This window comes from Gorilla gorilla, chromosome 4 (genome assembly GCF_029281585.2).
Source record: "Gorilla gorilla gorilla isolate KB3781 chromosome 4, NHGRI_mGorGor1-v2.1_pri, whole genome shotgun sequence".
Taxonomy (NCBI): domain Eukaryota; kingdom Metazoa; phylum Chordata; class Mammalia; order Primates; family Hominidae; genus Gorilla; species Gorilla gorilla.
Window position 1 is genome coordinate 117,942,070 of NC_073228.2, and position 15,696 is coordinate 117,957,765.

General features: G+C 36.4%; 1 protein-coding gene across 1 annotated transcript in view; it reads left to right on the forward strand.

The window, feature by feature from the left end:
- Positions 1–7,591: 7,591 nt before the first annotated feature.
- KCNN2 (potassium calcium-activated channel subfamily N member 2) overlaps positions 7,592–15,696 on the forward strand; it is a 394,236-nt gene continuing 386,131 nt past the window's right edge. The window contains exon 1 of the mRNA XM_031011707.3: positions 7,592–7,660. The gene's annotated coding sequence lies outside the window, so the exon portion shown is untranslated. The remainder of the gene's footprint in view (positions 7,661–15,696) is intronic.

Sequence of the window (15,696 nt, forward strand, 5' to 3'; positions counted from 1 at the left end):
TTCTGTCATCACATGGCCTTCCTCTCTGTCTGACTTTCCTACATCCCTCTTTTAAGGACCCTTGTGATTTCATTTCATCTACCTGGATAATCTCTCCATCTCAAGGTTCTTCACTTAATCATATCTGCAAAGTCCCTTTTACCATGTAAGGGAACATTCACAGCTTCTGAGAATTAGGACTTGGATTCTTTAGGGACCATTGTTTGGTCTACCACAGGGGTCCCCACTGCTGGGCCACAGACTGGTACCAGTCTGTGGCCTGTTAGGAACCAGGCTGCATGGCAAAAAGTAAGTGGCAGGCAAGTGAGCATTACTGCCTGAGTTCTGCCTCCTGTCAGATCAGTGGTAGTATTAGATTCTCACAGGAGCATGAACCCTATTGTGAAGTGTGCATGTGAGGAATCTGGGTTGCAAGCTCCATCTAATGCCTGATGATCTGAGGTGGAACAGATTCATCCTGAAACCATCCCCACTCCCTCCTGCACAATTCCCCCAACCACGTCTGTGAAAAAATTGTCTCCCACGAAACTGGTCCCTAGTACCAAAAAGGTTGGGGACCGCTGGTCTACCACACTTCTCTTTTATGGAGGATTGCCCAAAGAAAAAGAAAGGTTCCATGATGTCATAGAATTAACATGAAACCTGTGGCACAGAGATTTGGCTCCAATCTTTTTTTTCCTCTTTTATTTGTATAAATTTATGGGGGTACCAGTGGCATTTGGTTACATACATAGTTTCCACAGGGGTGAATCTAGGGCTTTGGCTCCAGTCTAGAATCTGACATTATACTCACTGTCAGACTGGGAACCAAGTACTCCACATCCTTGAGAGAAGGCTTAATCCACAAATATCCCTCCCAGCTATAAAATTTGTATAACACAAAACATTTATTTATATTAAAATATAAGTGACTTGAAGCAATTTTACCACATATTAGGCTTTTCTCCAAAGGATTGACTTTATTCTGAAAATAAATAATTCATCAAATTTGATGTGATAAGTGTTTTCTTTTGACAAAAAACGTACCCTGAACTACTGGAACCACACCACATAGGCAACCAGGTTCTTCCTCCAGTGTTAAGACCAGTCCAATTTGGGGCCAGTCACATACATAAATATGTAGGCCAAGGTTTCTCAGGGTGATTATATACATAATACAGATTATAGCAAGATTATAGCATTATAAAAAATCACAAATTGCTAGAACTGAAAAGGTTACTCCCACTTCCTCTTTCCACTTCCTTTTTCATTTTGCAGATAAGAAAACAAAAACTTGGAGGATAAAAATTGCTTGACCAAGTCCTAGCAACTACATTGAGGAAAAGTTAAGACTATTATTAGAGTCTTTTTCATTTTTCTTTAAAAGACAGGATCTCACTCTGTTGCCCAGGGTGGAATGCATTGCTTATTCACAGGTGCAATCATAGCATACTATAGCCTGAAACTCTTGAGATCACGGGATCCTCCCTCCTCAGCCTCCCAAGTAGCTGGGACTGCAGGCACATGCCACCATACCTGACTTAGAGTCTTTTCACTTCATATTTAGAGTTCATTGGCAATTGTGCTATTTATGATTTTGTCCTTGGAAAAATTTTTGGACCAGATTGCTTTTCTTCAGATATAGTAGTCCTACTTTTCAAAAAGTTTTACTCAAAAAGACTGTCTATATAATGACCATAGATATTATGTTTGAATTGATTTATATTTTTGACATTAGAGAGGTCCTCACACAAAAAGGTGTCTTTTAAATAATATATATAAAGAAAAGTTTTTATTTATAAAATATTAAATATGTTATTCAAGTAAGTCTTCTGTACTTTTGTATGAACTCCATAGGATATGAGATGCTCAATGTATTACTTCACAAATTTCAATCTATCATGTTATAATATCTTATTCCTAATTTAAACATCTCTATAAATCTCAATCTTATAGATCAGAAATGAGTAAAATTAATTACAAGCAGTGGATGAAAACAGTAGAAAGGAATGAGACCTGAGTGTAATTTTAATGTAGATTTTACTTTTGAGCCATGTTAATGTTTTATGTATTCCAATAGGAGAAATAAATTTAAAAGGGTGAAGGAAAACCCCCAAGATTAAATGACCCAAAATATACAGCAAATTTGTAAAATAACTACAAAGAAGAAAAAAATAGTAGTCCAGGTAGATTTTATAGATGGAGCTCTAGCTTTATTCCCTTAGTGGAATATATTTTAAAAGTAAAATGAATCCCAAAGAAATATTAATTTGTTAAGTTTCTTGTTGGAATAGTATTGCTGGGTATGGGTATAGTATTGCTGGATTTTGAGTATTATAGGATTAATCAAGGAAGTAAGTATATTGTCCATGGAAACCAGTGTTCTCACTGCAGAGAAGGCAGAAACAAAATACGAATGAAAAGAAGAGAGGAAGTATCCTCTGCTTGGGTATATCAGTATGAATATATGTATCCATGTGGGTATGTGTGTGTTTATGAGTGTGTGTATGTATGTGCTCTGCCCGTCTTAAGGGCCAAGAGGCAATGAGTCCCCAGTGACAAGGAGATCCCTGGAGCCCAGACTTTGATTTCTAAATGAAAGGAACTAAGGCTTCTTGCAGAAATTATGGATTCCAGGTCAGAGGAGAAGTATAAGCCAAGCCTAAACTATTTTATTAGGCCAGAAAATAAGAAGTGTTCAAAACCCGATATGGAGATGTTCATTTTGGCCAAAATTAGAAGGTTTGAACAGGAAAAGAATAGTGAAATAGTGGATTATAAAACATTTAGTTAAGAAGAATATAAGTCCATAGTTACATTCCATTTTATGTATAATTATTAATATATCAATATTATAGATCTCTTTTCAAAATATTTATATAATATCCTTATTTTATATACAGACCTATGGATATACTTACACTAAGTGCTTTAATAACTTTATATTTTTCACTATTATTATAACTTGTATTTCTTATGGTTGGATATTAAAGCTCTGTCCATAAATTCTAAACTGAATATTATTTGGTACATGTTTACATTTTTTGGATATAATTTGCTTGGTAGTTTTTGTTTATACCCAGCTGTGGTCCATTTTTAAATCTTTGTGAGTAGTCATAGAATTTTAGAATTAGGAAAAATTTTAGAGACTATTTGGCTCAATAGTCATCCATCCCATAAATACGATTCAAACTTTTACATTTTAGGCACTGTCATGCACAGGATTATATTGGTCCTGGTGCAGTAGGTGTAATCACCTCTCTAGGTGGCGCCATTTACATAGTGGTTTATGCCAGTGGCACCATCTGTGGTTTTCTTTTTTTTCTCTCTTTTTTTAAAATTATTATTATTATACTTAAGTTCTGGGATACATGTGCAGAACGTGCAGGTTTGTTACATAGGTATACATGTGCCATGGTGGTTTGCTGCACCCATCAACCCGTCGTCTGCATTAGGTATTTCTCCTAATGCTGTCCTTCCCCTTACCCCCACCCCCTAACAGGTCCCAATGTGTGACGTTCAGCTCCTTGTGCCCAAATGGTCTCATTGTTCAACCTCCACTTATGAGTGAGAACATGTGGTGTTTGGTTTTCTGTTTCTGTGTTAGTTTGCTGAGAATGATGGTTTCCAGCTTCATCTGTGTCCCTGCAAAAAACATGAACTCATCCTTTTTATGGCTGCGTAGTTTTCCGTGATGTATATGTGCCACATTTTCTTTAACCGGTCTATCATTGATGGGCATTTGGGTTGGTTCCAAGTCTTTGCTATTGTGAGTAGTGCTGCAATAAAGATACGTGTGCATGTGTCTTTATAGTAGAATGATTTATAATCCTTTGTGGATATACCCAGGAATGGGATTGCTGGGTCAAATGGTATTTCGAGTTCTAGACCTTGAGGTATCGCCACACTGTCTTCCACAGTGGTTGAACTAATTTACACTCCCACCAACAGTGAAAAAGCATTCCTATTTCTCCACGTCCTTTCCAGCATCTGTTGTTTCCTGACTTTTTAATAATTGCCATTGTAACTGGCGTGAGATGATATCTCATTGTGATTTTGATTTGCATTTCTCTAATGAACAGTGATGATGAGCTTTTTTTCATGTGTCTGTTGGCCATATAAATGTCTTCTTTTGAAAAGTATCTGTTCATATCCTTCATCCACATTTTGATGGGGTTGTTTGTTTTTTTTTCTTGTAAATTTGTTGAAGTTCTTTGTAGATTCTGGATATTAGCCCTTTGTCAGATGGATAGATTGCAAAATTTTTCTCCCATTCTATAGATTGCCTGTTCACTCTAATGATAGTTTCTTTTGCTGTGCAGAAGCTCTTTAGTTTAATTAGATCCCTTTTGTCAATTTTGGCTTTTGTTGCCATTGCTTTTGGTGTTTTAGTCATGAAGGCCTTGCCCATTCCTATGTCCTGAATGGTATTGCCTAGGTTTTCTTCTATGGTTTTTCTGGTTTTAGGTATTATGTTTAAATCTTTAATCCACTGTGAGTTAATTTTTGTATAAGGTGTAAGGGAGGGGTCCAGTTTCAGTTTTCTGCATATGGCCATCCAGTTTTCCCAACACCACTTATTAAATAGGGAATCCTTTCCCCATTGCTTGTTTTTGTCAAGTTTGTCAAAGATCAGATGGTTGTAGATGTGTGTTGTTATTTCTGAGGCCTCTGTTCTGTTCCATTGCTCTATATATCTGTTTTGGTACCAGTACCAAGCTGCTTTGGTTACTGTCGCCTTGTAGTGTAGTTTGAAGTCAGGTAGCATGATGCCTCCAGCTTTGTTCTTTTTGCTTATGATTGTCTTGGCTATATGGGCTCTTTTTTGGTTTCACAGAAAATTTAAAGTAGTTTTTCCTAATTCTGTGAAGAAAGTCAATGGTAGCTTGATGGGAATAGCACTGAATCTATAGATTACTTTGGGCAGTGTGGCCATTTTCACGATATTGATTCTTTCTATCCATGAGCATGGAATATTTTTCCATTTGTTTTTGTCCTCTCTTATTTCCTTGAACAGTGGTTTGTGGTTCTCCTCGAAGAGATCCTTTACATCCTTTGTTAATTGTATTCCTAGGTATTTTACTTTCTTTGTAGCAATTGCGAATGGGAGTACACTCATGATTTGGTTCTCTGTCTGTTATTCATATATAGGAATGCTTGTGATTTTTGCAAATTGTATCCTGAGACGGCTGAAGTTGCTTATCGGCTTAAGAAGTTTTTGGGCTGAGATGATGGGGTTTTCTAAATATACAATCATGTAATCTGTAAACAGAGATAATTTGACTTCTTGTCTTCCTATCTGAATACTCTTTATTTCTTTCTCTTGCCTGATTACCCTGGCCAGAACTTCCAATACTATGTTGAGTAGGAGTGGTGAGAGAGGGCATCCTTGTCTTGTGCCTGTTTTCAAAGGAATGCTTCCAGCTTTTGCTCATTCAGTGTGATATTGGCTGTGGGTCTGTCATAAATAGCTTTTATTATTTTGAGGTACATTTTATCAATGCCTAGTTTATTGAGTGTTTTTAGCATGAAGGGGTGTTGAATTTTGTTGAAGGCCTTTTCTGCATGTATTGAGATAATTGTGTGGTGTTTGTCATTGTTTCTGCTTATGTGATGGATTACGTTTATTGATTTGCATATGCTGAATCAGCCTTGCATCCCAGGGATGAAGCTGACTTGATGCTGGTGGAAGAGCTTTTTAATGTGCTGCTGGATTCGGTTTGCCAATATTTTATTGAGGATTTTCGCATCTATGTTCATCAGGGATATTGGCCTGAAATTTTCTTTTTTTGTTGTGTCTTTGCCGGGTTTTGGTGTCAGGATGACGCTGGCCTCATGAAAAGAGTTAGGGAGGAGTCCCTCTTTTTCTATTGCTTGGAATAGTTTCAGAAGGAATGGTACCAGCTGCTCTTTTTAGCTCTGGGAGAATTTGGCTGTGAATCCGTTTGGTCCTACGCTTTTTTTGGTTAGTAGGCTATTAACTACTGCCTCAATTTCAGTACTTGTTATTGGTCTATTCAGGGATTTGACTTCTTCCTGGTTTAGTTTTGGGAGGGTTTATGTGTCCAGGAACTTATCCATTTCTTCTAGATTTTCTGGTTTATTTTCTAAGAGGTGTTTATAGTATTCTCTGGTGGTAGTTTGTATTTCTTTGGGATCAGTGGTGATATCTCCTTTATCATTTTTTATTGTGTCTATTTGATTTTTGTCTCTTTTCTTCTTTATTAGTCTGGCTAGTGTTCTATCTATTTTGTTAATGTTTTCAAAAAACCTCCTGGATTCATTCATTTCTTGAAGGGTTTTTCATGTCTCTATCAGTTCTGCTTTGATCTTAGTTATTTCTTGTCTTCTGCTAGGTTTTGAATTTGTTTTTGCTTCGTTAGTTCTTTTGGTGATGTTAGGGTGTCGATTTTAGAAGTGTCCCATATATGCTTTTCAAAGCACCAAGTGTAGCACGTTTGTTTGCAATACCCTGGTTCCTGGATATAAACTAGTGAACAAGACAAGTTCTAGACCTATGGAAACTTCTCATTATAGAAAAGAAAAAATACGTGCAAATCAGCAAATATACAAGAATGATAAAAGCAACATGACTGGATGCTGTGGGAGTGCATGAGAGGGCCGCCTACCTCAGAATGGGGAGATGGAGGCACACTTCCTGAGAAAATAAATTATATCTCTGCTGAGGTCTGAATGAAAAAGCCAGGCTCGGGAGAGGAAAGGAGGGGAAGAGAGATGGAGGAAGAATGTTTAGGCAGGGTTCATTGCAAGCTCTTGAAGATAAAGAGAGAGGATTGTGCTCAGGGAGTAGAAATAGTTGTGTTGCAGGAGCAAAGAGGCACAATGAAAAGCTGGAGGCCACAAAAGGTTAAGTGACTTTCCCAGTGTCACCTATTCTGTCTTCTCTTCTGATTCATTAATGAACGTGTTAAATTGCAGCAGATTCATTCATCACAAGTACAATTATATACCCCAGGAAATGTTCTGTCAAAAACTCTATTACAGCATATTCTCTGATAAATCCTTACCCTAGACTGGAGCTTGGCAGTTCTCAGATTGCCGCAACTATTCCTGTTCATCTTTGCACACCCCACAGAGCCTATTTGTTGCCTTGCACACAGATCATCTTCAGAGGTGTTTTGGTTGTTGAGATCCCCATCAATATAAATAACTGAACCATAAACAGTGATTTCAGGAAGATATTTGATCCTGATTTGAGGGTATCTTTATATTCAGAAGCTAAATGCAAAAACATTTTTAAAAAGCCAAGAGCAAAAGCGTAACAGCTTCTTTGATAGCATCCTGTTTGCAAGTCTCATTTGCTTCTGGTATTCTTCCTGTTAGTAGTCAATACAAGTCATCTGTAAGTCAAACAAAATTGAATTGATAAAATGATAAATTGACATGAGTAGATCTTAAGGGAGTCCTAAAAACATTAAGATGTGCTTTGCTTCCATTTATAACAATGTGTATACAATACTGCATTCATGTAATCAAATTATCTTATAATTTTATTTTGAAAAATCAAATACATTTCACATTATTTTGATGCCAAAATACCAGGGTAATTTGTTGCTAATGGATTATCATATTTGCTTTCTTCTTTTATTAGGTTCATGAAATTTTCAGGAATTAAAGTTAGTCCTGAGGAAAGTTCATGAATGTCTAATGCTGGACTGTGGTAAGTCCTCAGTCTTCAGCCATTTTTGTTTGGCAATAATATATACTTAGTTTATTTGTCTGGGTTGGTTAAAAGCAGAATTTGTAATTTCCATCAATATTATCATTTCTTGTTATACTTATTCTGAGATATTTCATATTATTTCTATAAAAAGATCATTTATTACATAGTTTTCTAATTTGTTATAGTCATAGTGTAGTTATTCACCTTATGTTTTTCTTTTGAATTGATCATATGTTAGTAGTAACAAGTATATTATTAGTTGTAATATTTTCTCCCAACATTTTACTAATGAAAAATTTTAAATATTTTGGTAAATTGAAAGCATTTTGAAGTGAATATTTATGTACCCAAAATCTGGTTTCTGCCATTAGCAGTCTGCTTGTTAATCTTTTTCAGCTATTTTTTTTTTTTTACTTAGTTCTCTTGCCAAATTCTATGTTTGAATTTTGTACTTTACTCATTCTATGGTTTGTGAATGTTTGGGCTGTATTCAGTTTTTGTCTATTATGAAGCATTCTGTAATAAACACTCTTGTATAATTTTTGCTGTGTATTTACATTCATTGCTATGGTATATATATCTAGGAGTGGAATTGCTTGCTTATAGGATTTATGCATATACAGATCTAGTATATATTGCCAAGGGTTTTCCAAAGTGGTTATATTAATTCCAAAGTGGTTGTATTATTTTAAAATCACAACAGTATATAAGAGTTATAGTTGCTCTGCATTCTCACTAATACTTGGTATTGTTATTCTTGTTTGTTTTTTTAATGCTATTTTACTAGATGGATATCATGTTTTGTTGTTGCTCTAATTTGGATATTCCTGGTGACTAATGGCACTGAGGATTTTTCCAGTTTTTTTTTTTTTTTTTTTTTTTGGTCATTTGGATGTCTTTTTGTGTGTGTGTGTGTGAAATGCCTGCTGCATACTTTTACTCATTTAAAAATTAGATTGTCTGCTTTTTCTTATTAATTTGCATAATAACTTCATATATTCTGGGAGTCTTCTATCAGCTATATGTATCGAAAACCTCTGCCACTCAGTGGTTTGACTTCTTACTGTCTTAATAACTTTTTATGAACAGTTTTACTTTTTAATGAGGTCCAAGTTATCAACCTTTTTGTTTATGCTTGATGCTATTTCTGTCTTGTTTAAGAAATCTTTGGCAGTTACAAGGTCATGAAGATATTCTCCTATTCAATCTTTTACAAGCTTTATAATTTTACCTTTCACATTTAAGTCTTTAAGTCACATTAAGTCAATCCATCTGGAACTTATTTTTATGCATGAAGTCTAAGGGTCAAGGTTTTTAAAATATTTTTCCTCTCATATGATTATCCAATTAATCACCACCATTCATTGAGAAAACTATTGTTTCTCACTGCACTGTAGTAGCATCTTTGTTGTAAAGTAGGTAATCATACATGTTTGAGGCTACTTTAGAGTTCTCTATTTTGTTCCAACAGTCTATTTGTCTATTTTTGAGCCAGTACCATAGTGTTTTTTTTACTATATTTTTACAATAAGCTTGGTATCTGATAGTGTAACTCCTCCAAGTTTGTTCTCCCTTAAGATTGTATTTCCTAGTGTCCACTCTTTGTGTTATAATGTGCATTCTTTTTGAGATGGGGTCTGACTCCATTGCCCAGGCTGGAGTGCAGTGGCACAATCATGGCTCACTGCAGCCTCAACCTCCTAGGCTCAAGTTATCCTTCTACCTCAGCCTCCTGAATAGCTGGGACTACAGCCATGCACAACCATGCCTGGCTAATTTTTTTTTTTAATTTTTAAGTTATTTTGTAGAGACGAAGGTCTGTGTTGCCATGCTGTTCTTGAAATCCTGAGCTGAAGTGATCTTCCCATCTGGGCCTCCCAAAGTGTTGGCATTATAGGCATGCACCACCTCACGCAGGCATCGTTTGCATTTTACAATGAGCCCGTCAATTTCCACCATAAATAAAACAGCTAGAATTTTTATTGGAATCGCATCAATTTTATCTATCTATCTGTAAATTTGGAATCAATTGACAACTTTACAACATTGAGTTTTCCAATTCTCAAATATACCATAATATAAACCTTCACTTGTATATATTTTTAATTTCTCTTGGTGATGTTTTGCCGCGTTCTTGGTTGCATTACTTTCATTGGGTCTACTATAAGGTGTTTGATCAAATCTATTAGAAATGGTATTGTTTTGAAGCTTTGTTTTTTAACTTTGGTAGATAGGATATCTAATGTCCTTGCTAAAGATTAATTTGTATTTTATGTTATCTAAAAATAATCGTGGCTCTGTGTCTCTATTTTCTATCTTTATTTCTTTTTTTGAAAGCCTCTCTAGGACAGTGTTGCATAGAACTGGTTTTGGTAGACCTTCTTATTTCATGTGTAATGACAAGAAAAAAGTTCGAAGGGAAGGATTTCTACATTTCAGTATAAAATATTTACTGTAGGTTTAAAAATTCTTTATCTTCACTTTATTAGATTATTCATAGTTTGTTGAAAATCTGTTTCCTCATCATAAAATGGAAGACATTGTTAATTTTATCTAAAGAGTTGAATTTATATTTATAAAATTGTTCACAGTGTCTCTAGTCTTTTTTTAATTGAGGCACAATTTATGCATAGTGAATTATACAGCTCTTAAGTTTATATAATTTGGTAAGTTTTGCCCACATATTAAAAAGCACTATAAAGATTTAGAATATTTTCATTACTAAGAAATTCTCTTATGCCCTGTTCCAGTAAATCTCTAACACACATTTGACTTCTTTCACAGATTAGAATAGTTTTTCCTTTTCCTGAACTTCAACAAAAAAGGAACAATACGTCTGTATTTATTGGGAGGGGGATTCTGACTCCTTTGTCTCAACATAATATCTCTTAGATTCATGCATGCTGTTGCATGTATCAGTAGTTTCTTCTCTTCTTATTGTTGAGTAATATGCCATTGAGTGAATAGGACAACATTTGTTTATCAATTCTGCTATCAATTGACAGTGGATTGTTTTCAGTTTGGGGCTTTTGTGGTTAAAGCTGCAATAAGCAATTATATAAAAGCCATTTTGTGGGCATATCTATTACTTTCTCTTAGGTAAACAGAAGTGGAACTATTGGGTCATAAGATAGATGTACATTTGAAGTTATAAAAATTTGCCAAAGAGTTTTCCAGAGTGGTTTATTTATTTTATATTTCCAGTAGCAGTTTATGAGAGTTGCAGTTGCTTTACATTCTCACCAATTTGGTGCTGTGCCAAGCTAATCTTGGCAGAGATTAGCTCAGGATCTCTCAGAAGTCTCAAGGTGTCACTCAAGCTTGGAGTCTCATCAGATGCTCAAATGGGGAAGGATGTGTTTCCAAACTTGTAGTCATTAGCAGGATTCAGGTCCTCATGGATTGTTGGACAGAGGGCCTTAGCTACTTGCTGGCAACTGTCTGAAGGCTGCTTTGAGTTATTTGCCATGTGGCTTTCTCTATGGGGCAGCTTTCTTCACCAAAGCCAGCAATGAAGAGAATCAGTCATTAAGGTCTGGCAGCAGGGTACAAGTTACCATCTTATGTAACATACTCAAGGAAGTAACATCTTAGCAACTTTGCCTTATGCTCTTGGTTAGAAGGAAGTTGCAGGTCCTGCCAACACTCCAGGGGAGGGGATTATACAAGGGCATGAATAACAGGACGTAGGGATAATTGGGGCCATCTTGGAGTTTGTCCACCTCAACTAGTTTCAGGGATGATTAAAACCCTTCTCCGGAGATGCACACTTTTTTTTGTCTTAGCCATAACACCTTGGAGAGTAATGACACAACCGAATATGACCAAATAAATGTAATAGGGTGGGAAAAATTGGAAGAACTCAGGTTTTGCAGTTACATGTGTTCCTTCATGTGGAGAAAGTCCAATTACAGTCCAACAAGGGGTTCCAAACTGTGGCTCCTTAATGTCCCAACAGAAACAGGGCACAGGTATGCCTCCTGGCAGATGAGGCAGATGTTCATCATCTGGGGATGTGTTCACAGGTAGCATGTCTGTCAAGGCGTGGGGATTTTCTGGTAGTGTTCCAGTTCCTGGGAGGGACTTGCAAGAGCATGGGTAGTACTATGATTTGAAAGCGGCCCCTCCAAATCTCAGATGTTGCCAATGTGATGGTAGTAAGAGGTGGGATTGTTAAGAGGTGATTAGTCCATGAGGGCTCCTCCCCTCATGAATGGGATTAAGACTCTTATAAAAGAGGCTTCACAAAGCTTTTGTCTCTTGCGCTTCCTCCATGTGAGAGCATAATGTTACTCCCCTCTAATGGATGCAGCCCTCACTAAACAACTAAACCTGCTGTTGCCTTGATCTCAGACTTTCCAGCCTCAGGAACTTTGAGAGAAAAATATCTATTTTTTATAAATTACCCAGTCTGAGATATTTTGTTGTATCAGCACAAGACAGATTAAGACAGGTAACGAGCCAATACTGGGCATAATAGCAATATAAAGAAATGGGTCTAAGACATAACCATGGTGTGTAAATTATTATAACTAAGGCAGAAGTTTTAGGAGTAGGCTTAGAAATAAGAAACATAGATCTCAGGACTAAGGTACCAGGTGAAGACCAGCTCAGGTGAATCCTGGAGAACGCGGGGTTTGTAAATTCATAAATTTCTCTTGCTCTCAGACAGGATTGACTTTAGAAAATGGAATTAAATCTGAAGCTACAAGGGGAGAGAGACCCTAGAATCCAAAAATATTTTAGAATTGATTGTCAGGGGTCTCCTCTAAGGCCTTGGAGCCTGGCAATAAAAGTAACCTTACTTTCAGTTTCCTTTTTTTCCCATTCTCTTTTGGACACACCATCTCCAGTGCCTAAATATTCTAGCTCTCCAGGACATTTCTATTTTAAGCTTCTTTCTAATAGTAGAATAAAATGCCTCATGCCTTAGTTTGGGATTTTGAATATTCTGGGATAGGTAGAAGAGTTGCATGGGAAAAAGGCATGCTATGTCTATGTCTCTCTGAAATCATATCTACAGACAGCTACTTATCTTTCAATAAAAGGATCTCTGTCCATTCATTTGCTGAATGATGGTTGAGAAGCTACTGTTGCTATGAACTGTGTTAGTGCTGGAATAAAATTAGAATTTAAAAAATGCACATTATTCCTACCCTCAGAATTGGAAAAAACTACTTCACAGAATTGGAAACAATTACTGTAAAGTTCATATGGAACCAAAAAAGAGCCTGCATTGCCAAGACAATTCCTAAGCAAAAATAACAAATCTGGAAGCATCGTGCTACCTGACTTCAAACTATACTACGAGGCTCTAGTAACAAAAACAGCATGGTACTGTTACCAAAACAGATATATAGACCAATGGAACAGAACAGAGGCCGGAGAAATAACACCACACATCTACAACCATCTGATCTTTGACAAACCTGGGAAAAACAAGCAATGGGGAAAGGATTCCCTATTTAATAAATGGTGCTGGAAAAAACAGGCTAGCCATATGTAGAAAGCTGAATCAGGAGCCTTTCCTTACACCTTATATAAAAATTAACTCAAGATAGATTAAAGACTTCAATGTAATACCTAAAACCATGAAAACCCTAGAAGAAAACCTAGGCAATCCCATTCAGGACACAGGCATGGGCAAAGACTTCATGACTAAAACATGAAAAGCAAGGGCAACAAAAGCCCAAATTGACAAATGAGATCTAATTAAACTAAAGAGCTTCTGCACAGCAAAATAAACTATCATCAGAGTGAACAGGCAACCTACAGAATGGGAGAAAATTTTTGCAATCTATCCATCTGACAAAGGGCTAATATCCAGAATCTACAAATAACTCAAATTTACAAGAAAAAAACAACCCCATCAAAAAGTGGTCAAAGGATATGAACAGACACTTTTCAAAAGAAGACATTTATGCAGCCAACAGACACATGAAAAAATGCTCATCATCACTGGTCATCAGACAAATGCAAATCAAAACCACAATGAGATACCATCTCACGCCAGTTAGAATGGTGATCATTGAAAAGTCAGGAAACAACAGGTGCTGGAGAGGATGTGGAGAAATGGGAACACTTTTACACTGTTGGTGGGAGTGTAAATTAGTTCAACCATTGTGGAAGACAGTGTGGTGATTCCTCAAGGATCTAGAACTCGAAATACCATTTGACCCAGCCATGCCATTACTGGGTATATACCTAAAGGATTGTAAATGGTGCTGCTATAAAGACACATGTGCATGTATGTTTATTGCAGCACTATTCACAGTAGCAAAGAAGTGGAACCAACCTAAATGTCCATGAATGATAGACTAGATTAAGAAAATATGGCACATATACAGCATGGAATACAATGCAGCCATAAAAAAGGATGAGTTCATGTCCTTTGTAGGGACATGGATGAAGCTGGAAACCATCATTTTCAGCAAACTATCACAACGGCAGAAAACCAAACACTGCATGTTCTCACTCATAGGTGGGAATTGAACAATGAGAACACATGGACACAAGGTGAGGAACATCACAGACTGGGGCCTGTTTGGGGGTGGGGGGCTGGGGGAGGGATAGCATTAAGAGAAATACCTAACGTAAATGACGAGTTGATGGGTGCAGCAAACCAACATGGTGCATATATTCCTATGTAACAAACCTGCACGTTGTGCACATGTACTGTAGAACCAAAGTATAATAAAAAATACATAAATAAATAAAAAGGCTTCTGGGTCACATGAGCTTTTCCAAAAACACATTGATCCAATTTTATTTTTTTCACCAATCATTTATGGTGACTTTGGGCCTGAGATACTTTTTGGGCGATTGTCTAGTAAGTATATAAACTGAATAAAGCAGTTAATCTCAAAGGTCTGTAAATTTCAAGAGTGTCTTTTATATTACAAACCTCATTAAAAGCTGAAAATGCAAATAGGTATGTGGGTGGAGAAACAGGAAGTATCTATATTAAATTGTGTTTTATTTTCCAGACTGAATTAAAATAATTTCTGAAAAGATGAATAACACCAGTTATGCACATGAGAGTGAGGGCATATTACTTCAAAATGTGTTATGTTTCTACATGCTAATGGGATCTTTTTGCATCCTCTCAGTTCAGAGAATATAATTCCTCTTATTGGGTAATTTTTATATCTGAAAACTTGAAAGGCAGAAATTAATTTAATCAAATAGCCAGAGTCTGAATTGCTTCATGTTTTGACTTCAAATACTGAGAGAGGAATGCAATTATTAAAGATGGGTAGTGATTCAGACAGGAACCTCATGGAACCATTGAGGGCCAGGCTCCTTAAAGGGTTTTTTAAAACTTCAAAAAAATTTTTATCTGCTTTAAAGATCTCTAAATAAAACCATTTTATCTCTCTTATTTGGGAAATGTTCAATGTTGAATGAGTCTGGAGTTCTTTCCCAGGATGAGTTAAAGTCTCTCTTGCTACTCTTTAAGGCTATTTCTTTCTTCTTACTCAGAATGACTGTCAGCTGCCTAGGATCTTTCATGAAATAATATTTCATATAATTGAGGAGAGTCATGAAGTCAGATCTCGGTCTCATTATCCAAGTTAAAATCACCAAGCAAAAGAGCAGTATGTAATCACATACTTAATATGGAGAAGAAAAAGTCAAAGGTAGCTTAGGGGAGGAGAAAAACTTTTTTCCTCTACCCTTTTAGGTTCATTGGCTGGGGCCCTGTAAAATAGACTGAGAAAAGACAGATTAACAGGAGAAAAGGCAAACAAATTTTATCTGACGTTAGCTTTTCTTAACACAGGGGCCTTCCTAGAAAAGAAGTAAAGCTTCAAAGAAGTAGATAGGCCTGAGAATTTATGTACCATTTTTAACAAAGAGTGATAAATTATGGACATGTGACAAGGCAAAGGAAAGATTTTTTTAGCTTCTGGGAGTGGTAACCTGTAGGAAGGTAGATATATGGGAGACTCTAATGGAAGATCCAGGTTATTTTAGTAAGGCTTGGTTGTGCAGGTTCATCTTGGTGCCAACTTTCTGTCTTCTTCATGGCC